Genomic DNA, 25,313 nt, shown 5'->3' with positions numbered 1-25,313 from the left:
TGACTCTTACATTAGCCTAGTGAGAACAGGATGTTGGGGGAATCATTTTTTCTCTTTCTCTTTTTCATCAAACCACAATTTTTGCAAGTTCCCTCAATTTTTGCAAATTCCTGCAATTTCATTGCATAAATATCCCGCATATTCCATTGCATTTTAAAAGAAAACGGGCCGCGTAATCAATCAATTTTTGCCCGCAACAATCACAAAAAAACTCTGCGTTTTTCTGGAAGGACTGAAAACTATTATGGTAAATATTATATATAAATGTCGCAAATTTTTTCACAAATTTTTGGAAATTACCACCACAAAATCAGTCATTTTGATCGCAAAAATCACACAAAAAATTGTGAAATCCTGGGACTGTTTAGTAAGTTGTAAGGAACACTATATTGAGTCCAACATTTAGTTTAAATTGATAAAATTGTTCGTTTTATGCCGAGTTCAGACTGCATGATTTTAGCCACGATTTTGGCTCGCCGACAGGTTTTGAGAAATCGCCGACAAATGCCCGAAATCACAGGCAAATCGGCGCTCGTTCACGCGAGTGACAATCACGCAGTGTGAATGAACAAAGACGCGAACTGAGAGAATCACCGACGAGTCGCCGACGCCCGTGAGATATTTGGCATGCTAAATATCTGGACCTGTCGGCGATTCAAAATCCTGCTGTGTGAAAAGTGTTTTGACTGAAAACTACATCGGCGATCACCGGCAGCCAGTGAGAGAGCAAGATACAGAGCAGCAGGGAGTTCGGGGAGGAGTTATAGATCACATATCAACATGATATGGCATTGTTTCAACAAAAAAGCTTCTTCTCGGTCTATTTGGACACAATAAATGGAAGAAAAATTAGTAGAAATTTGGAAGGAGCACTCGTGTCTGTTTCACCAGCTGTACCACAACCGGGTCGAAAAAAAAGTCTCACGTGAGAACTCCGGTCTTGCACGTGTGGTGTCGCGCGTTGTTTCCTTTTCATATCTCACGCGTGTTTGTTGTGAAATGTAGTTTGCGTGCAGCGTGCTAGACAGAGTCTGTCGGCGATTTTTCTAAAGTCATGCAGTGTGAAACCTTCTGTCGCCGATCCATCGTCCAGTGTGAACACAGCAGCGACTGAATGCTGGCCAAGATAGTCATGCAGTGTGAAAAGAGCAGCGACCTGACTACTTTGAAAATCGTGCAGTCTGAAAGAGCCATTAGTCGCATTTTCGCAGTTTCCCCTATTAAATCCAGTCACGCAGCAGATCTTTTGCCACTCAGTCAGGCTGATGGGGGTTGTTCCGGTGGGAAAGTGACGTCAATGCATTCCCTCTATAAATGCTGTCCTTTTAAACTTTCTTTTCATCAAGGACTCCTGGAAATTTGTTTGATCATTGCTTCCACACAAATATTAAGCAGCACTGTTTAAAAAAAAAAAAACATTGATAATACTAAAAAATGTTTCTTGAGCACCAAATCAGCATAAAGAATGATTTCTGAAGGATCATGTGACTAGACAGCGCTTAAATGCCCTTTATCAGTCAGTAGATGCCTACAAAGAAACGATAGAAAATGGACAAAATGAGAACATGTTATTGTCTAGATTCTTGATGAGATATAGGAAGAGACTGGGATGATTTGATATGATTTATGAGGGGCTGAAGGTGTTAGTTGTAATGATAATTGACATTGTTACGTTTCCACTGCAGAACGATGGCAGGGCGCAGGAGAGAAGACAAAGGCTGTAGGTGGGAATCATTTTCGGGTGTAATTATAAACGCAGTTGGGTGGCATGTGGAGCGGCGCTCAAACAGACAGAGACTCTCTTGATCTGATAAAGTGACAGGTAATGAGATGATGGGAGCAGATGAGAGAGCCCTCGGAAGTAGGGAAAGTCTGTGATCCAGGTGAAGGAAGTCACGGTGTGTGTGAGTGTGAGATCCAGGTGAGGGTTATGTGATGAAGGAGCTGGCACAGTGGGGGAGATCCTCTCTCCTCTCTCTCTCTCCTCATTCTCTTTTCCTCTACCTTACTTTCTCAGATGCTTTCATTCTTTGACACTATCATGCATACATGTATGTGCATGTGCGAGTGCTCACACATTGCCTCATAAATTCAGCCTGAAACACCCTGATAGACATCCGGAGGCAAAGACAGGGTTGTGCACCATTCAGAATTGAATTGAGAATGTGTTTTAGATTCCTAGTCAAAGAAAAGCAAACTTTGTTAAGACAAAGTTTAGTTCGATGGATGAATGGATGGATGGATGCCTATAGAAATTAGCTTTTATGGACCAGGGTGGAACAACAGCACATTCCTCTTCCTGTTATTCCAAGAAAAAAATTTAAATTAACCATGAATTGAAAGGGAGTCAGTTCTTCAATTCCGAATTTTTGCACAACTCCGTTCCTTACAAATTTGGCCTCAGGATTTTTTAGGCTTTGAAAGTGCTAAATGCAAAGTTTACCTTGAACATGTCAAAATTTGATTTGGATAACCCAAAAGTCAAAAAAGTAATTATAAATCCCTGCTCTGGCACTTCTGGTTGAATTGAAGTGCAAAAAAAATATGCACGTGTCAGAAAGGTGAAGGTGTGTTGATGACAGAACTTTCACCATCCCTTTTCTCTTCTTTTTTTTTATTGTTCTAGAGTATTTGCCCATGGATATGTGTGCTTGTTTCAGATTTTTACTTGTCCAGGTGAGACTGTTTTGCATAATTAGTGTGTTCATGCCAGCTCACCGCAGGTAGCCATCTATTAAATATATACACACACACTCGCACACACATTTGATCCAACGGATTTGCTTCCAGTAGACAGCACTGATCTTCCTTGTCCTTCCAATTCAATTTTTCTCCTCCGCTCTGCAGCACAGGAGCTCTATTGGTATGCTAATACAGTCGCGCAGAAGTGTGTCCTCTTTAAAATACACTAGCACACTGGAGGGTGTTATTGTATGCGTACAGAAACACACACACACGCGTACATCTTGCGTTTCTGTTTCAATATTTACTCGTATTGCATGTAAACAATACAGCTGCTATACTTAGTGCAGGGATTTGTACAACCCTATAACCCTGTAACAATACTCAGAACTTAGAGACCACATAACAATGACCTAGCAACCATTCACAACACCTTAGCAACCACATAGCAAAGTATTACATTTCTTCTCTAATTTTCCTGTGTGTATGTTTGGGCGACTAATGCCTGGTTCAGATTACACGATTTGTTTTTGTCTGTGTCAGATTACGCGATTTTGACTCCTAAAATCTTGTCGTGTTGTGTCAGACTACACGTTGCTTCCTGTCCAGTCATCGCATGCCATCTTTAACGTCATAGAGAAGGCGAAACTAGTAGCGAGTGACTTCAGTAAACGAACGTAAACAAACAATGGATGTAGCGGTGAGTGTTTTATTGCCTGTCCGTGTTCAGAAAAAAGTAAAAAAATAAAGAAAACCCGACAACGGACACGTTTCTGGATTGCTCGAAGAGAACAGTATGGGCTGTCAATCCTCCAAAGAGAACTTGAGGTAAAATATTGTTTTCTTATATATTTTTACTTTTAGTTTTAACGTTAGCACCATCGTCTCTCTTTCGTTTCGCCATTTTTGAAAGTTGTGTTCGGAAAAGCTTCTCTGCTCCTATTGGTCAACCTCATACATGTGACTGAACCGCCGTGGACGACTGTTAAAAAAATCAAACACGCTAGTCTTTTTGTCGTGATGTCGTGAAGCATCGCAGACGCGACGTATGTTGTCGCCCACTATGACACACTAAACGAGATGATACGATCGAATCTTGCGTCCCAACTAGGGTTGGGTATCGTTTGAATTTGAACGATTCTGATTCCGATTCCTTGTTTCAATTCCGGTTCCTAAAGATTCTTGATTCCGATTCTTTTAAGAGGCAGGGTCAAAAAAGTTTTATACTCCTTTTGTCACAAATTTTGCATTTTGCCGAGATTTCGTTATTTTTAGAAAAGTGAAGCCACACTTTGGACCTCCGACGTAAGCTACTTATGTTCGACTCGCGCGGTTATGCCAACACTTCCAGTAGACGCTTCTTCGTTGGTGTTGTTCAGCGGTTTCTTATTCCGGTCGGCGTACTGTGAATATCGAAACTAGGAATCGAAATTTTAACTTTTGAATGATTCCGGGAAGAACAAAAAGTTAGTCCCGGTTCCAATCCATACTCGATTCTCGATACCCAACCCTAGTCCCGACGCCCGTTGTCGTTTACGAATCCCCACGACACCCTACGTCAAACGGGCCAAAATCGGGCTAAAATCGTGTAATCTGAACCAGGCATAAAAGTTACATTACTTTTGCCTGTGCTTTGCGGCTTGCTTTAAGTGTGCGCTTGAGCTCTATATTACGCCTATATAAATTAAGCTCATTATGGTACCCTCCAGTATATTTTTTAAGCAATTAAATTAATATAAATGTGCGATTAGTCAACTAATGGCTGATACGAGCGACATCTAGTCGACTAGAAACATCTTTAGTCTGGGGCAGCCCTAGTATGTTTATACCTGTTATTTTACAAGCCGTGTCCACACTTTATATTGTACAAGACCTACAAATATAGCCCCCCAGGACACATAATGTTTGTATTTTACCTTCATACACTTTCTGTAATGGAACAAAACCACTACTGTCCCCGCTGACATGCTGCCCTTGAGATTCATCTAATGAGCTGGAAGCCAGGCATCTAACTCACACGATTCTGACTCTTGCCCGCAGCACAGTGAGCTCTTCAACTTTTGGTGTATAAGGGTCCTATTGGCATTCAGGGACCACAAAAAAAATGTCAATGGCTTTATCAAATATCCACACTATCTAAAATTGCTGATATAGCAGGAGAGTTTGAGGGATAATAAGAGAGAGGGAGGTCAAAGAACACAATGATAAGGCTGATTGCAGCACCTATCAAAGCCTCATGAGCCACGCTTGTGTGTGGAGATCAATGTGAAATCCACTGTCAGCTTTCATCGCATCAGGCAGGGAGGCATTTTAGGAGTGAGAGGACAGGATAGACAGAGGGATTGGAGAGAGGTGAAGCGTGTCGGAAAGAACATGTGTTTATGAAGTGACGGCACTGTCTACTTGTCACACACGCATGCGCGCACACACAGCGGTGCACATCTGTCACACAGCACTGATTAGAGCAGACAGGTGTGGAGGTGTTGGCCAGGTGAGGCCTGCTTGAGGAACTGAGTGTGTGTGTGCTGCAGGTAAATGAATGTGTCCTGACAAAGGATGGACACACACTCTTCAGGGCTCTTGTTCTGCTATTGGACATGCTTCAGTTATTATTACCCATGAGTCAATGCAGGGTGTCTGACTTTGACACAAGCTCGAATTTAGTTGCGCTCTACTTTAAGGTGTCTGTGTTAGAGTAATTATACAGGTACATATTGAGTAATAATAATGAACTACATGGACTTAGGATATTAGGGTAACTGCTAAAAATGCTAAGAGGTATTGTTGTCATCACAGGGACAAATTACTTTTAAAATATGTTCAAATGGTTATTTTAAATTGTATTCAAAATATTTCACAATGCTGAATAGATTATCCATCCCAGTATACCTCAGATTTATGCCAAGTTATCCTATCCTCTCAAGTAGGCCATGATCAAAGAAAGGCACCCAATATCCATCTGATATTGACTCAGTAATATTAATATTGTTCAAGGCAGTGAGGGAAGTTTCGGATAAGATGAAAATTCTGTTGACAGTTGAGATCTATTACAATAACTTTCCTGCAGTTCAGCCTCTCATCTACAGCACTGCTGGAATCCTTCGGGGATATATCTGCAGTTTCATAGACTGACTAGCAGGATTCATACGGAAAGATAAATAAATTGCTCTTTCTTACCCTTTTCTTTTCTTTCCTTCTGACCTTTCAATCTGTATTTTTTTGTTTATTAATTTATACATTTAATTTAGTGATTAATTTAGTCCCTTCCTTCCATCTTCCTTCCTTCCTTCCTTCCTTCCATCTTCCTTCCCTCCTTCCTTCCATCTTCCTTCCATCTTCCTTCCTACCTTCCTTCTTTCCCACCTCCTTCCTTCCATCTTCCTTCCTTCCTTCCTACCTTCCTTCCTTCCATCCTTCCTTCCCACCTCCTTCCTTCCTTCCATCTTCCTTCCTTCATACCTTCCTTCCTCCATTCCTTCCTTCCTTCCTTCCTTCCTTCCTTCCTTCCTTCCTTCCTTCCTTCCATCTTCCTTCCTTCCTTCCTTCCTTCACACCTCCTTCCTTCCTACCTTCCTTCCTTCCATCCTTCCTTCCCACCTCCTTCCTTCCATCTTCCTTCCTTCCTTCATACCTTCCTTCCTCCATTCCTTCCTACCTTCCTTCCTTCCCACCTCCTTCCTTCCATCTTCCTTCCTTCTTTCCTTCCTACCTACCTACCTACCTAACTTCCTTCCTTCCTTCTTTCTTTCCTTCCTTCCCACCTTCCTTGCTTCCTTCCTACCATCTCTCCTTCCTTCCTTCTTTCCTTCCTTCCTACCTTCCTTCCATCCTTCCTACCATCCCTCCTTCCTTCCTTCCTTCCTTCCTTCACACCTCCTTCCTTCCATCTTCCTTCCTTCTTTCCTTCCTTCCCACCTTCCTTCCTACCTTCCTTCCTTCATTCCTTCCTTCCTTCCTTCTTACCTTCCTACCTTCCTTCCATCCTTCCTACCTTCCTTCCCACATCCTTCCTTCCATCTTCCTTCCTTCCTTCATACCTTCCTTCCTCCATTCCTTCCTACCTTCCTTCTTTCCTTCCCACCTCCTTCCTTCCTTCTTTCCTTCCTACCTACCTACCTACCTACCTACCTAACTTCCTTCCTTCCTTCCTTACTTCCTTCCTACCATCTCTCCTTCCTTCCCTCCTTCCTTCCTTCCTTTATTACTCCTTCCTTCCTTCCTACCATCTACCTACCCCCTGCTTTCTTTATACTGCTCTACATCTACCACTCTACCTTTTGTTTTTGTCCTGCTCTATCACTATTCCTTTTCCTGCTCTGTTCCAGAACAAATGATGGATAGACTGTAGTCCTTTGCTTGACTCACCAGCAAAGTGGATTTATTTGAATATATTTCCACATCACTCATGATAAATCCTCATCCTCTGCAAGGGCAGGAAGATGGAGGTGATAATGTGTGTGTTCTTAATTGCTGAATATCCATTGAAGTGACTGTGCTGCTCTTAATATTTAATATAGCAATTTTTCACAAAAAAAGCTCTCACAGGCAATATCTCATCTTTTTATCTCCTCACTATAAATTCTACACTGAAATCTTAAAGCAAATTTATTCTACCTGTAGACGGTTCTTCATCATGATTTCCTTTTTGTGGAAAAGCAGGACACACACACACACGCATGGTCAATTACCATCCCCTCTCTAGCCTGAATCCTTGAGATAAAGCCTGCCATAAAGAACCTCTTTGATTTGCTGTGGCCTTTGGGACCATTTTTTTTTTGTTAAATTTATGACATTTTAAAACACCTCCGCTTTATGAGTTAATTACCAACATATTTCTGAGTAAGAGGGCCTAATGTGTCTTCTGGCTTATGTCCTAACATTATGAACGGATATGCACTGAGATACCTGCACTCTGCATTCATCAGTTAATGATATAAGATATATGCAGAGATTCTTAACTTGTCTTTAGCACTGTTTGTATGGAATCAGCAGGCATCTATTGATGATACCTTTAAAAGTCAATGCCATTTTATTAACCCAGGAAAAGAAATATCTGTGGTGACATTTCTGCAAATTATATAACGTTTCTTCTTGCACATTTTGCAAAACTTTCAAAGTGAAGTGTCTGAGTGGCGATAAAAGTGCATCGAAACATATAAACGTGAATATGGCAACCGTTGATTATTGTGGCTATCACGGCACGTCAGAAACGAAATGTCCGGTGAGTGGCACTAAAAGGTTAATGCTCTAGCTTGTTAAATAAAAAATCGAATCAATAGTGATTATCAACCAAGCATGCGTTAGACAAAACAAGACACAATTAGAGCTGGTTAAGTGATGCAAATATTAAATTGTATTATTTTACAAAACATCGACTGTGGTGAAAGAGTTCATAGTATTGTGTAAGGAATTGCAGAAAAATTACAATCTTTAATTATCGATAATCTATCCTGTGATTATAATTTGTGTGAAAAGGATGTTTTATGGCCACTAGAGACACTTTTACAGCGTCGGGCCAAACCATTCTCATCACTTACCTATTTCATTAATCCGGTGCCGAACCAAACGAAGCTCCAGTGAAAATAAAACCGGAACTGTTTCTTACTGTTTCTTATTCTTAGAACTGTTCGGCCTGACAGAGGAAAAACGGCTTACTATTCATTTCTGATGGAAATTGCAATAAATTCTATGCATTGATATGTTTTGTGGAATTTTGAAAAAAAAAATGTTCGAGGCACAGTTTTCCAACGAGTCTAAAGTTTTTTTCATGTGTTTAATTTAAAATTAATCACATTTAATTTTCCAACTTTGTGCCAAATATCCAGTTTCTTATTACCGTGCTGCTAAGTGTCAAATAATAGCCATGTGGAAATTATCAGTAGTCAAAGATTACTTTCAAAACACATTTTTGGTCATTTTTTTATGAAAAAACCTCTAATAAACCTTATTTTTAAACTCAGAGTTGGCAATTCAGATGAGAATTAAATTAAACAGTAGTAGGTCAATCAGCCTAGACTTTTCCCAATGGGTGTAAAAAAGGAGGCATTTTAATTTCAGACAGCAATAAAATCACCTATTAGCTCCTGTAGATACTGAAATGACCTCATGTCCTCATAAAACAATTCCAGTCTAAACTTTTGTCATGAATCATCAGCGCGGCAGCAGATGACACACAGTAAATGCCTGACACCATTGTCTTACCTGAATGAAAATAGGTGTTTGCTCAGAAATGGAGAACACAGCCTTATCATTATCAGTGAGAGGCTTTTGTAATGGATTTTTGACCTGTGAATAAAATAAAGTTGGATAATAAATGTGAGTGGGACCATACAGTGACAGAATGGAAATGAAAGTTGACTCTCTTTAAAGGGGCAGGGATGCAGTATTATAAAAAAACACAGTATGTAATGTACATAAACAACTTCATGTAAGACGTTTCTAGGTTAACCGTTTGAAGAGTGTCTGAGAAAAGCATTGTTTGTTTGTGGTTTAGCCAATGGCATGATCACCTAGCAACCTCCGTACCTTTTTGAAGCATGGACATCTTTATTTCTTGATTACTGTAATTTCTCTCTGATGGTGTATATTAGAGATTTTTTTTTTTTATCTAAGAGTTTTTATATATTTATATATATAAATTCAGCTTTTATTTTTTTTAATGAGACAAGCTAATGAGTCAGGAGAGAAATGTAGAGGAGATTTCTGTATCGGAACAGAGCAGGCACATAGATACGCTGTATTGTCTTTCCCAGCACGTCAGGCGGTCACGGTGCAGAGATGGTGAATAATGCACAGGGGGCAGAGAGAGAGAGAGAGAGAGAGAGAGAGAGAGAGAGGATGGAGATAGACAAGTATAGAGAGAAAGAGAGATAGACACTTTGTTTTTTTGTGATTGTAAAGTTGGTTTGGTTTTGTGAGGCCTCTGCAGCGGAGCCTGTGGCTGTGATTATTAAAGTCAGTGGAAACTCAAGAATATTATTCTTAACTTTCGTATAGCCTTAAAGGGATAGCTCACCCAAAAAAACAAAAACCCTGTCATTCCAAAAGACGAAAGAATGACATGAGGGTGTATAACTTATGCCATACAGAACTTGATGTGTTTATTTATATTTTTTTTATTTGACTTGCTTTCTTTCATGTCATGGGTCAGGACAAGAATATTTTGCAGTCATTTTTCATACTGTCAAATGATATGGTGATACAAGCTATAAATGCACTTTAGTTTTTACACCAATTGAATTATTGTAGGATTTACTTTGAAATATTTTTCACTCAAAGATTTGACAAAGAAACAGCAAGTACAAAGTCTTTGAAAGTACAAAGAAACAGCAAGTGACAGATTTTATTAAACATGTCAATTTGAAATAGAAAGATTTTCTTGTAAAACATTCTCTAGTATGAAATATATCAATATATATATATTTTACTGTGTGGTTCTTGTACTATAAATTATAAGATATTTTGGTAACACTTTACAGTCTCATTTCTTTACTTAAGTTAATGCATTAGTTAAACGCAGCTGATAATTTTTTCACCCCATGTCATCCAAGATATCCATGTCGAAAAGAAATGAAGGTTTTTGATGAAAACATTCCGGTATTTTTCTCCATATAATGCACTTTAATGGTAAACAAACGGTTCAAGGGCAAAAAGACACTTTCAGTACAAACTGCAAACTGTTCAAAGGGCTTTAAACGATTCCAGATGACGAATAAGGGTCTTATCAAGCCAAAAGATCTCTCATAAATTATGTTTTATAAGCTCAAACGCTCGCCTTGCTCTGTTCTGTGACGCACGTTCGCGACTCTCCTGTTCGAACTCGTTCATCAAAATGAACGAATCTTTTTCTGAGTCAATTTGTTCGTTTCGTTCATTGAACGAAAAAAGATTCGTTCATTTTGATGAACGAATTCAAACAGGAGAGTCACAAACGTGTGGAACAGAACAAGGCGAGCATTTGAGCTTATAAAACTTTGTTATTTATTTATTTAATGAGCGATTGTTTCGCTTGATAAGACCCTTATTCATCTTCTGGAATCGTTTAAAACCCTTTGAACAGTTTGCAGTTTGTACTGAAACTGTCTTTTGCACCTTGAACCGTTTGGTTACCAGTAAAGTCCATTATATGGAGAAAAATGCCGGAAAGTTTTCATCAAAAACCTTAATTTCTTTTCGACTGAAGAAAGAACGACATGGACATCTTGGATGACATGGGGGTGGGGACTAAATTATCAGCAAAAGTTTTTTCAAAAGTGAACTACTCCTTTAACATTAACGATGTGCAATATCTGTAGCTTCAGAAGACTTGGGTTTGGAGCAACATAAGAATGATCAAGAATGTCATGTTCTGGTGAACTGTGCCTTTAACAATATGTCCATTATAATATTACAGACATCTATGCATAAGGCCTTTCTACACCTATTTGTGTAATGCTTGTGTGCTTTGGGTGCTCGCAGTATTCCAACAGGAGTTCTCAATCTTTCTTGTGCCACGTTTGAGGCCCCATCACACCCCATTTGCCAAACACAGCATCCGTCCGCCTCCCTGAGCCACATCAGAATACATTGTATGTCTGCTCGAGTTTTTGATGGTTGATCACACCCTCAGATTGCCCTCTGGGAGATGTTCTCTGAATTACAATACAGTTGCCGTTCTGTATTTTACATCAGCTGCTGTAGTTCCCCTCTCACTCTGTCATCACGATCTCTCATCAAATGTGGCTTTCCGACTGAAGGGATTGAGCTCCAAAAAAACTTGTACTTAAAGGAACGCTCCGGGTTTCAAATAACGTAAGCTCTGTTGACAGCATCTGTAACATGCCATAGATGATTAGCACAGAGAATAATTATGATGTGCCCCTCAGTTTGTAAAAACAAGCAAAAATCGAATGTGCCGTATACTGTAATATACTTACTAAGCCTATGATGCTTTTAAGAGGGTTTAAAAGAAAAGAAAAAATATTTTTTGTTAAAGCACTTTATTAATTCTTCCTGATAAACATGTGTTTTTTGAGTTTCAAAGTTGTCTAAATCATCTTTTAGCGTTCTAGGTGGATGAATTCCTGTAATTGTTCTCCATGTAAACTGAGTTATGTTTGCACATGACATTTGAAAGTTACCTGGTTTATTGGCTTTAATGGTTAAAAGAGTTGAAATATTGGACATAACTTCCAACAGACAGGGTTAGTAAGTAATTTTATCACACTAGCATCATGTATAATACTTCTAAAAGTTTTATTTTATGTTTATGTATTTGAAAATATTGTTCAAAAGTTCGAGGTCTGCGATGCTTAAGTAAGCAGCACAATGTTGTCAAGAGTGATAATAATCATAATCAGAAATGTTTCTTGAATCAGTATACTACTGTAGAATGATTTCTGATATGATTTCTGATATTATTCTGATATCACAAGGTTGCAAAACAATATTATTGTCTTGCAACCTTGAGCATAAGAGACTAAAATTTAAAAAAAAAAAAAAATCTATATTAAAAATAAATTTCCAAACTTTGGAACTGCAGTACTTATTAATATTAATTCCTCTATAACTGCAAACATGATTTTTGTCTTTATTTAAAGACTGAAGGATGAGTTAAATGACTTTTTGTAGTGATTATATATTGAACCTGGGAAAAAGAGTTTCTGGAAAGAGCTGGTGCTCAATAATGTCAGGTGACATTTTTCAAAGATTAATTTTGAAGAAACTGTAATGAATGTTATTGTGAATTTGTTTTGACTTGAACAAAAGACTTGAATGGGTGAGAAACAGAGGGAGAAAACTGAGAGGAGGAGAAGAGAAACGTTCAGCATAAATATTAATTTCTCTTTTGTTCAACAAAAATGACCCAATCAGATCCACAGTGGAATCCAATTCATCTCAAATACGTTTGTTATTCATATCATGCCTTTATATATTAACATGGAATACCTCAAAACAGAATCACAGCAATACCTCTGGATTGTGGGAAATGTGGCTTTAAAAAAATGGATATTTTTGTGGACATAAATCAAACTCTAACAATGAATAAATCAATATATTTACTACAAGGGATAAATGAAGAGTTCAGATGCAAAAGCCTCTAAATGCCATTTGAAATTTTCTTCTAAAATGACCATTTTTATCAAGCTTGTATATTTAAGTTCAGTAATTTCACTTAAATGACAATTAATAGGTAATCTTCATTGCCATTTAAGTGAAATTATTGAACTTAAATATACAAGCTTGATAAAAATGATCATTTTAGAAGAAAATTTCAAATGACACTTAGAGGCTTTTGCATCTGAACTCTTCAAATATAGAATGGTTAAAAGGAAACACATTAGAAGTAGAGCGGGAAACCAGGTGTAATGATCCGCCATACATGTTTTTTCAAGTTCTGCTGTTTTAAATGAACATTTTCCCTCCAAAGTGGTTGTCAAGCTTTTATTTGTTTGTATTGCATATTAAACTAAAATTAAATAGATGACAATATATCAAACAAGGAGAATTTTGAGTGTAATTGCTGCAGAAAGCCACATATATCTCAGTCTCACACATGACCGCTCTAGAGAGAAGGAAATAAATGAAGAATTTCAAATAAATTGGAAATACAGCTACAGTTTCAGTAATGGAGATGAGAGGGAAATGTTCTTTTCCTTAATTAATTTGAACATCTTATAGAGGGAGGAAGAGGGGGATGCTTGTTGGGGGAGTAGCGCCCACTGGGCTCCAACATACGGAGGCTGTGTTTGGCTTTGGGTGACGTTTAATGAACTTCTCATGATTATGAGTTCCGATACTAAAAACCGCCCCCAAAGGACCCCCTTATCTACAGGAGAAGCAGACTTTGTGATGTAGCTCTAGGTTGCATCCTACTGTGATTCAGACTTACAACACCGCGTTCACATTCGCCTCTCTGACAACCAGATGTTTTTCGAGACTGGAGTCGTGTTTTCTTGTAGGCCTGGCCTTAGGCCATCTTTCCATTTTGATGGACCAATGAACATACAAGAATGAAAAAAATTGTAGAAAGATAGAGAGAAGAGGGTAGCATTAATTACTTGGCTATGAATAATGCAGCTGTCTTGTCAGATGAAGGCTTTCAGTAATCTTGGGCTCATTGTCAGTTGCTTTAAAATGAGCTTGTTTGCAGCATTTCTCTTCCCAATTTATAGTGTGGAAATTTCGTCCCCGAGCTCCACACTGTTCTCTAGATCTACACTTTTCAGAAGTTGTGGGTTAGGAAGATTTTGCAATGTTTTTAAAATACTCTTATGCTCACCAAGGCTTGTATTTTTAAATAAGTCTATTCAATGAGTCATTTATCAGGGCTCAACTACTGTATTAGGATGTCGTACTGGCCTAGACCTGCGTTTGCATTGAAAAATGTGTTGTCATTGATCTTGTATATTGACCTAAATATACACTCTAAAAAATGCTGGGTTGTTTCAACCCAAATTTAGGTCAAATGTGGACAAACCTAAATGTTGGGTTAAAAATTGTCATTAAAAAATGTACAGTTGAAAGTTGAAGTTGGGTCCCACTTTATATTAAGTGGCTTTAAGTACTATGCACTTGCATCAAAAATAAGTACAATGTTTTATTGTGTTCATGTTGTATTGTAAAACACTTTCGCTGCTATTGAGGGGTGATACGGGTAAGGTTAGGGACAGGTGTGGTGGTATGGGTGGGTTTAAGGGTAGGTTAAGGTATGAGGGGAGGGTCAACTTTGTAATTACAAATGTAATTACATAAATTAATTACAGCTGTAATTACGTGCTGGTATTTTTAAAATATAAGTACAATGTAAAAAATACATTGTACTTATATTTTACACAATAAGTCCATTGTATCAAATTATTAGTTTCAATGTAAGTACATAGTACTTAAAGCCACTTAAATTACATTTATAACCCAACATTTGGGTTTGTCCATATTTGACACAAATTTGGGTTCAAACAACCCAGTATTGTTTAGAGTGTATTCATTTATTGGATTTAAGTTGTATTTTTTTGTGATTTATTCTCCATTGTTGTCTTTTATTCTTTTGATGCGTCACCAAGACAATTAGTTGGCTAATACAGATAGCTGGCTAAGTTTGCAAAATGATTTGTTATGGTCTTATGAACATTAGTTAGAGACCATAATTACACTCTAAAAAAATGCTGGGTTGTTTTAAATAAAATATGGACAAACCCAGCCATTAGGTTACATTTTTAAATCACATTTTTAACCCAATCGCTGGGTTTGTCAGACAAATTATTAATCAGCGATGTTTTTGCATAATAACATTTTGTAGCAACTATTTTGTTGATGTTTTGCTTTTAATCCTTCATTCAAATCCCCAATTGCACCTTTGGAACATATAATTGTGATGCTCACCTTAGCTAACACACTGTGTTATGCATTTAAAAATTAAATGAGTCAGATGCTATATTTAAACTTAGGTTGTCGGTTAGCAGTTTGGTTTCATCCACATTGATGAAGCAACATTTTTAGTCTTTCTTTCTTTATACAGTACCTCTCTTCCATACTCTGCATGACTATATTTGGACCCGTCAACCAGATGCTCTGTGGGTTTTGGTGCGTTAGGGAGCAAGTACATAAGCTGCCAATGACAATGTCATATTCTCAGCATGCGAAAAATGAGGAATCATTAATAACCAGCCCAGGCAGACTCGGGTGCTACGTTCAGCGCAGCACATTAAACGAGTAACAATGATTTAATTGTCAACTCTTCTGTAAATTGTTTCCAGGCAACCTATCCTAAACGTAATCATCTCAGTTTGATAAAAGATCTGGAAGGAGTGTTAAAAGAGAGACGTGAACGAGCGCGGTGCAGCAAGTGAAGTGTTTAGAAGTGTGCGCTGTCTAGAAAAGTGAAATGTATTCACAGAGGACGACGTTTGTGTTCGCTTTCATTTTAATGGTGTTCATTTTGTTCATGTGCTTGCTTTTGCCTGAACCGACCATTTGTGCAAAGATCAACAGATCTGTGGAGGGATTAGAGAGTGAGTTCTCCAAATGAGGGAAAGAGATGCTAGATGGGGGGCTTATCTTGAGGGGAATGGCTGGTTGAAGAGCTATTTGAATGGAGAGCAGGAAAACAATGTGAAGAAAGAGAGCTGGAGTGGAAAAAAACGAGCACAGCCCTCTTCTTTAGTTCCCTTTGGAGCTGTCACCCGTCTTGACGTGCATGGCTGCAGATAGCGTGCTGACCAGAGGTGGCTGACAGGTGGAGCTGCCCCCCTCATTCATGCTCCCAGAAACACCTCCCAAGTACACGGCGTTGGGCATAACCATTAAAGTGTGTCCAAAAATGACACAGAGATAGAGAGGGGGAAAAATGATGTGAAAGTTTCCTTCACAGCAGACAGGTATAATGCAGTAAAAATTCAATTACATTTGTTGTTGGTTTGTAAAACATTTAAAAAAGCGTATAATGTGATTATTAATGCTGCATGCACTGTAAACAGTTTAACCCACTTCAGCATGAAAACCTTTTTTTTTTGTTGCCCTAATGTTTTGAATAAAATCAAAGTGATTTAAGTTACAACTTTCCGTCGCTCCGAACATATTTGGACACTTACAAATGTCTAAATGTCATTGCATTAGATATGTACTTGAAAATTTGATGTATACTGGTCAACTTGAGAAGGGTCACACGTGATGGAAACGTTTGCCATTGTATCTTGCCATTTTTGTCTTTTTCCACATTGATAGAATGTGTGGGCTTTATTGAATCAAAATACAAAAAGCAAACCAAGTGGTATATATATATAGCATAAGCATACCTTAATTTGAGGTTCAACGTATTAAATGATAAAAAAAAAAAACACTGTTCGCCACATGCTTTTGATTCACTCACACTGAATGAATCACCGTTCTAAATTTTTTTGTTGCATTTAATATAATGGCATTCAGACATTTGGGTTTCAAGTGTCCAAATACTTGAATATGCTGTAATTTATGTTCATTGCACTTTATTCAACAATTTTACGTTTAATTAATCATAAGAAAAATTGAGCTGCAATTCTGATAATCCGCAAATTTTGATATCAGATATCATTTTTTACAATTGTTTTTTTATTGCTCTTTTAGAGCTTTGAGTTAAGATCTACTGAGGCATTTGGGTCCTTTGAGACTCAGAGTGACTTCATAATTCACGAATAGCAATGTGCTCCTTGGCCTTTTCCAGTCGAGGTCATCTGAGACGGAAAGGTCTTTCTCTCTGGATGGGAGGGGAATAGCAATATTGTAACCTTTTTTCAGCCTTTGATTGAGCAGCCAATTAAAATTAATATCATATAACTTCAGACTAGTTTCACGTTTATGTTCAGTTACTTTTACTTTCATGGACGTCTATTGTTCAGTCCCCCCCGTTTCCCTTGATCATGTTTTCCTCCACTCATCAGTTTCCGTGGAGACTCATGAATCATCACTGTTTGTCATTATGTTCATCACCATTATGTATTTTATCACCATTGTGATAAACAATGGTGAACATTTCATCACCATTGTGATAAAATGTTGAAAAAGTGTGATACACACAACGTTTATATTGGAATTACCTCATCTACCTTCCTCATTGAGCCCAAGCATTATAACTATAGCACCCATGCAGATGAAGTCTTTGTTCCTAGTGCATTATTTCTTCAGAAATGATAACTAATGAGATGTTTGCTGGAATGACAAAATCAGCACTTTTACAGTATGCACAAATCTTTTAGTTTTTGCAGGCCAGCAGTGAACTAAGTAAATACAGCTATTGGACTGTTTTGTTCTGAAGATTCTCTGATTGTAGTCAATTAATTTAATTTGTTCTCACAAGTCAAGTAAACATGCCAGAGCTTCTGTTTACCGTTTACCGTTTACCGTATACCGTTGTGTGAGTTGATGAATGTTTATATGTGAATAAAAGTAAATATGCTCAAGATGATCATCGTTGTCTTATTCAACGTGTCAAATAAATACTATTACACTCTAAAAATTGCTGGGTTGTTTCAACCCAAATTTGGGTCAAATATGGAAAAACCCAAACGTTGGGTTAAAAATGTAATACAAAAATGTACCGTTGAAAGTAAAGCCTGACCGATATATCGGCAGGCCGATATATTAGGCATTTTCTAAAATATCGGCATCAGCAGTTATAATGGCCGATAAATGAATATTTCAAAAATAAAATAAAAACGGACGAATCACGCTTGTTGTATAGCTTGTCCACCAGAGGGCACTCTACACCGTCCCTGTTGGCAATACTCATGTATAACGCGCCACACCACACATCCTGAACATTTGAAGTTGGGTTGAACAACAGTTGAAGTTGGGTTAACATTTTAAATGACATTTTTAACCCAACATTTGGGTTTGTCCATATTTGACCCAGAAACAACCCAGCATTGTTTAGAATGTATGCGCTGTTCATGTTTTTAAGAGCAAAAACGCATTCTGTTTGATCATCCCTTTATGCCTTTCACTTAGACATCAAAAAATGTTGTCATATTGAGCAGATAGTGAAACTAAAGCGCTTCTTCCCATGCGGGCGGATGAAGACAATGACGCGGGGTTTAAAGATCACTTCTGATGATTGACATCACTGGATTTTGGGACTGATGTGAATGATCTCTTATCGGTAAAAATCCAGAAAGGCGTTGCTTGTGTGAACAGCATTTGTGTATTTTGGTAAAGTCATTCTGTGAATTTTTACGGCAATTTACCGGGACTGCTGTGTGAAAGGGGCTATTGAGAAAATGATGTGTATTAATATTTTCATGCTATTTATAATGTCTGTCTGCAGTTAAGAGAAAGTGATCATTATGTGATGATTGAAGTAAATAGTTTGACATTGAATATGCATGAAAATGGGTTAAATAATGTGATGTTTTGGATTTATTCTCACCTTGTGAGCCGACACCGTGTATGCTTGTGATTGGCTTAACTATTTTTTCTGCAGTAAACAGCTATCACAGATTTCTGTAGTAATTTAAGTCCAGAAAGCTGAACAAAAAGCAAAGGAACAATCACCTCTGTGAGGAGACAAAGCTCTTTTTTTATATATATATATGACAAGCAAATTGCATGCTCAAGCATGCCGAATTGCTTTGTGGGTTCAGAATGTGATTGTTTAGTTTCTTGGTCTGTAGAATTAGAGTTGTAAATGTTAGTTAAACTCTGTTCACACCCCAGCAATACACACAAAATCACACCAGCGATCACCGCACAGCTCTCGTATGTCTTTTTTTGATGCCTGCTCCAACCTTTTCTGACTCAAAAGCTCTCCAAGTCTCTTCACAATTGCCCTGCATCGCCCCCCTTCTACAACAGATTGCTTACAAGCACTCCCATTCTTTCCGTAATGTCCTGAAACCTCCCGCGGAGTTCATGAATATAAGCACTTTTCCCCTCTACTCTTATCCCAACTCCCACCGATCTGCTCTCCTCCTCGCCGCCCGCCGTTTGATATATCATGATCCTCGTTGCATGAAGTCATTACAGCAGGAAGTGGAGAGAAAAGCAGTTCACACTGTTTTGATCTTGGAAGGTTTAAATGATTGGAATCCTGGAGCTTATGATTGACTTGGGAAGAGGAAAGGGTGATTGCTTTTTTTCCCCATCCAGCAACCAGTTGAAGGCTGAACAATAACAAGACAGACTTGGAGTCATCATTTGGGAATGGATTGTGTGAGGGTGTCTTACGGCTTTTCGTTTTATAACTCCTCTGTGTGTGTTGGTTTTTTTTTTCTGTACAGATTTTCTTCCCTTTTTTATTGAAACAATGTATCTCTCTGCTTCTTGTCCATTTTTAACCCATTTATGACCGTACCAGCACTGTAAAAAATATTTTCAAGATTTGTTATCACAACATATTTTCTTTTGTCAAATCAACTTTATAATAATTCATTTAGTTGAGATAACTTATTATTTTGAGTTTCTGATGATTAAATTAATCTCCTTCATTGTATTAACTCACTTTTTCCAGTTCAATCAACTTAAAATTTCAAGGCAACCCAGGTTACTTAATTTTTTAAGTTAAACCATCAATATTTTTTTACAGTGTAGTAATCACATTTTTTCTTTTGTCAAATCAACTTAAAATTATATGTTATCTGAACTAAATAAATTATTTGAGTTTCTGATGGTTAAATTAATCTCCTTCATTGTATTAACTCACTTTTTCCAGTTCAATCAACTTACAATTTTAAGGCAACCCAGGTTACTTACTTTTTTAAGTTAAACCAGCAATATTTTTTTTACAGTGATAGTAATCACAACATTTTTTCTTTCGTTAAATCAACTTAAATAATTTATTTAGTTCAGATAACATATAATTTTGAGTTTCTGATGGTTAAATTAATCTCCTTCATTGTATTAACTCACTTTTTCCAGTTCAATCAACTTACAATTTTAAGGCAACCCAGGTTACTTACTTTTTTAAGTTAAACCAGCAATATTTTTTTTACAGTGATAGTAATCACAACATTTTTTCTTTCGTTAAATCAACTTAAATAATTTATTTAGTTCAGATAACATATAATTTTGAGTTTCTGATGATTAAATCATTCTCCTTCATTGTATTAACTCACTTTTTCCAGTTCAATGAACTTAAAATTTTGAGGCAACCAGGTTACTTACTTTTTTAAGGTTAAACCAACAATATTTTTTTACAGTGAGTGGAATGAAAATGGCTGTTTTTTTGCAATTGTGGAAAATTAGGATCTGCAGAACTACAGGCCTCAACACTGTCCTCAGATCAGATGACAGTGATATCAAGTTGGGTCATCTGAAATATTGTGTGTGTAAAATGAGAAAATACATCTGACCTCCTCTTATCACCTCATCAGTTACTATAGCAATGGGCTAACCTGAGAACAACAGAGTATATCACCTTACTTGTCTTGTTGTAGTTTCTCTCTGTAAAAAAAAAGTGAATGAACCAACCAATAAGATATGATAAAGAATTATTATATTTTTTGGTCAACACAAAGGCTGCTTCTCCACTTTCAGACCAACTACTGTTCTCAACATGTTTCAGTTGTGGCAGATTGAGCATTTTCTTCAGCATTCTGTCTTTCTATTCATTTCAGTTTGGATTTGTATTCCTGTCTGGTTGACAAAGCAATCTCAGTTATTTAAGGATTTGAAGATGTAGATCATTTCATTCTTACAGATATTGAAGGAAAGAACAAAGATAAGCAAGAAATGTGGTTGTTTTTATTTATTCCTGTGATGCAAAGCTGAATTTTCAGCATCATTACTCCAGTCTTCAGTGTCACATGATCCTTTAGAAATCATTCTAATGTGATGATTTGCTGCTCAAGAAACATTTCTGATTCATTATCAGTTTTGAAAACAGTTGTGCTGCTTAATCTTTTTGTGGAAACTGTGATAAAAAATTGGGGTTCTTTGATTAATAGAAAGATCAAAAGAACAATGTTTTTGTAACATTGCAAATGGTTTACTGTCATTTCTAATCAGTTAAATGGGTTACACTTTATTTTGATGGTCCATTTTGAATGTGCTGTTGACTGTAACTGCAACTATATGTCAACTAACTCTCTTCAGAGTATTAGTATCGGCAAACACTTAATATCTGTCAAGCACTATGGAATATACAGTATAGTTGGCTGTTGGAGGTTATTGTGTACTACAGGATAAACCACAACAACAGCAAACCCACAAAGGGACAACCAGACAGACGGCAGCGTCGGCCTCACAGAGCGTATATTCCTTTTGATCTGCCGAGTCAATCTCTCCATTTCCCGTGTTTCCCTTCTTCTTTTCCCCCTCAAGATCATCAGTGTGAAATCGCAACGTCTTCAAACCACCTGAAACTCTTGCTTGTGTTGCCAGCTGCTGCCGCTTCAAGGAATAGCTCACCCAAATATGATGAAACCAATTACTCGCCCTCTTGTCGTACCAAACCTGTACTAATTTATTTCTTCTGTGGAGCACAAAAGGTTGAGTGAATGATGGCAAAATTTGAATTTTGGGTGAACTATCCCTTTAAATTACCCTTCTTTCCTCCACCCACAGACCGAACGTACTGAATCGTGTGAAATTGCAACGCAGCACTTTAACAAAGCATCCTTTCTGGTATCCTCACGAAAATCGAGTTTTCCTCTTATAACACAGTTTAAAATGGTCAACTTTGCTCCACAGTGACCCTCGACCCTCCAGCATGCCCTTGGCTAAAATGCAGCAGCACAGTATAGCAGAACTTTGTGTTTTAGTACTGAAGGTGAAAACTGCTCATGCTGAACATGTATAAGGAACTCCTCTATATGATGTCAGTGTTTGTGACTTCTGTAGCCGTAAGATGATCCTTAGCTGTAAATGTAACCCGACATAAACGTCAAGTCCCTGCGTGATTCACAAACCCTCGCTTCACGCTGCGCAAAGTACAGCGGTTTTGCTTTACGCGTCACCTAATTAAGAGAGAAGTTTTAAAGTTGCATCTAGAGTTAAATGCTAAGTATTGTTTACTGCGTCAACAAAAAAAACAGACAGTAATTAAAAAACACTCGGGAGAGAAACGACCCAACATCTGTTCCCAGTGTTAATCTAATTGATTTGAGTCGTGTCACTGCATGGGGTGACTCGAGAGTCTTCAGGAGACTTTGGATATCCCATACTATAAATGCATTAACGGCATTTTTATTCCTTAATTGTGTTATGTGCTGTGAACACAACAACTATTGCTTTGTTCCAAAACTTTGTGAGATGCCTACCAAGACATCATGTGTAGGATCATCAGTTTCATTATTAGTCATGTTTTATTGAGATAATCTTGAATTGCACCTTAATACAGCAACACAGCTCACTGGTTTTTGAAGAAAAGCTACAGTATATTGTGTCCATCTACACTGTCTTTTAACCTTAGATGGGGGTTTTTTGTCTTCGATTGGTTGAAAATGTTTTTGAAGGTTGGTCGTGTTTTCATGTAACTGATGGTTCCACTTTGGCCTACAAATGACCATTGAGTGAAGGTTAGCTAGTTTTGAAGGCAACGTGCAACCTTCAACAAATATCTGAACAGTTTCACTCAAGAAAAGACTCTTTAGTGCTTTAATCTGTCGGCCTGCTGGTTTTTATTGTTGGTTACTCTTTATATTAATGTGTCCCTGTTACAGTGTAATTATATATTAAAGTACAGTGTAATAGTAATTACAGAGCCCCTGTTATGGTTTTTCAAATGTTCCCGCTCATGCAGTGTGTAATATAGCTGTTTGTGAATGTAAACGTTCTGAAAAGTCAAAAGTGCACGCTAAATAAAGTTACTGTCTCCTAAAAGAAAGAATCAACTCTAAACCGCCTAAAGAGTCGTCTGTAATTCTAATCCACTGCGTTATGGTTCTATGTTGCAACTGTAGATAAGATATTTGCATAATGCCTGCCTATGTTGTACGTTGTCGGCTTTAAACGATTCCAGACGATGAATAAGGGTCTTATCAAGCAAAACGATCGGTGATTTGAAAAATAAATAGCAAAGTTTAAGTTTTATAAGCTCAAATGGTCGCCTTGCTGTGTTCTGCGATGCACGTCTGTTTATCAAAATGAACGAATCTTTTTCTGAGTCAATTCATTCGTTTCGTTCGTTGAATGAACCAAATGACTCGTAAAAAGATTCGTTCATTTTGATGAACGAGTTCGAACAGGAGAGTCACAAACGTGAATCACAGAACAGAGCAAGGCGAGCATTTGAGCTTATAAAACTTAAACTTTGTTATTTATTTTTTAAATGACTGATCGTAATCGTAACTTGAACAGATGTAAATCTTTTATAATATCTATTGTTATAATGTAGCATTTTTTATTTTTATTTAATTAATTTAAAAATCATTTATAAATGGGTATTAAGTAATTTTTAAACAATTAAGTACATGATTGTTAATTATTTTTGTATTATTATTTTATTTCATCATATAAATAGTTTTATTTTTTATTCATTTTATTTAAATTTTTTATTAATCTTTCCATTTTTATGATGCTTTCATTTTATATGTATATTTTTTTTTCTGTTGTTTTACCATCTGTTTCATACAGAAAATAACCGTTAAAATATTTTTTATGTAGAATCATTGTTAATTATTTGTATTATTGTTTTATTTTATCATATAAATAGTTTTATTTTTTTTATTCATTTTATTTAAATTTATTATTAATCTTTCCATTTTTATGATGCTTTCATTTAATATGCATATTTTTTCTGTTGTTTTTCCATCCGTTTCATACAGCAAATAACCGTTAAAATATTTGAATGTAGAAAAATTAAAATGGGTCATCATGTCGTTTTCAATGCTCTATGCTAATATCTAGAAAGCAGAGTGATTTCATTATGACGAACGAGACGCATTTTGTTTTATTTCATTTTTCACAGTTGTTGTTTTTGAGCTGTTGTTCATTCCCTGCTTCTGTTTTTCCCTCATCTGAATATCTCAGTTTATAAACCCCACGCATCTGGGTATGGTGGACACCTATTGATATGTTTATTGCTTGCCGTTTCCTCTCTCGTTCCAGAGAGAGCGAGAGGGATGGTGGAGGTGTGATAAATGTTGCAGGGCGTTTGGGTCTGAAGAGATCGCGCCAAAGCAGCGCAGCAGCGGTACTGAAGATTGATTTCTCTTATGCAATTCTCCCCAACGTCTGCGATTAATGACCCTATACGCTCGCCATCCATCAGCATCTCCCCTTGCTAAACTACACCAGCCCTCATCCAGGCTCAAAAAGCCCACCTATGGCACCACGGCGTACCCCGCAGCCGAGCATTAGCGTGTTGCTAATGCTCTCACACATTCACCTCTTTCTGTCAGATTAATGGTGATACTGTTACCCTGCACCTGTCCACCGGGCAAATCCCTACCCGTCCAACACCTCCCCTCGACGGGGGGCTACATGTCGGGCACGGACCCTTGCTGGCCGAGAGCCTAAACATCGCCGATCGGACATATGTCTCCGCATTTGCAGCCATTCCAGTGAGGCTTAGCCACGTAGGATTTATAGTCTCAAATCTGCTTAGATGACACCTTTAGATAAGAACCGACTCTGATTAATAGATTAGCTGTAATCTGGCCTTCAGGAACAAAGGATTTGGGGTTTTGGGTCATTTGTTGTTGTCTTTCTGTAATTTGCTCAGCTAAGATTAAGCAAAAGAGTTAAGCAACATGTACCACAGAGGACCTAAAATGAGGCTTTGGCTTCCTGTTTATTATTAGGTACAGACATCAAAGCAGCAGATTTTTTTTTTCTTTTTTTCAACTTTCCTACCAATCTTTCTGGTTTGCTTGATCTTGAACACAATGCAGCTGAACACAATTCAGTTTAAACTTTCCAAGTCTAAGCCCCCCATGTGTATGAACCACCGTTGAGTGTGCCATTGAAGCTGGGAAACGCTAATGTCTGCCCTAGACGTGACCCAGCTCTCACATTGCTCAAATTGCTCTGCACACACTCAAGAAGTACTTTGAGAATGAAAGCGCCCTAAGAGAGCAGCCATGATGTAAACCATCTTAAGACGTTAAAACTCCCTTTCACATTCGGCTCCCTTAAGATTCGGCCAAGGCCAAAGTCAAAAACCAGTCGCCTGCCTCTTTTATGCTTTGCTTCTAATCTAGAGGACTTAGTGTGAGAGATTTTGTCCAACAAGCCCACTGGAT

The 25,313-nt window shown here is 37.6% G+C and overlaps 1 protein-coding gene across 10 annotated transcripts in view; it reads left to right on the top strand.

The window, feature by feature from the left end:
* ptprt (protein tyrosine phosphatase receptor type T) overlaps positions 1–25,313 on the top strand; it is a 259,071-nt gene that overhangs the window by 112,831 nt on the left and 120,927 nt on the right. The gene's annotated exons all lie outside the window — the stretch shown is intronic.

The sequence above is a fragment of the Pimephales promelas genome, chromosome 8, assembly GCF_988280905.1.
Source record: "Pimephales promelas chromosome 8, fPimPro1.hap1.1, whole genome shotgun sequence".
NCBI lineage: Eukaryota > Metazoa > Chordata > Actinopteri > Cypriniformes > Leuciscidae > Pimephales > Pimephales promelas.
Note: the sequence above shows the minus strand (reverse complement) of the source record. Positions and strands in the feature narration are given on the sequence as shown.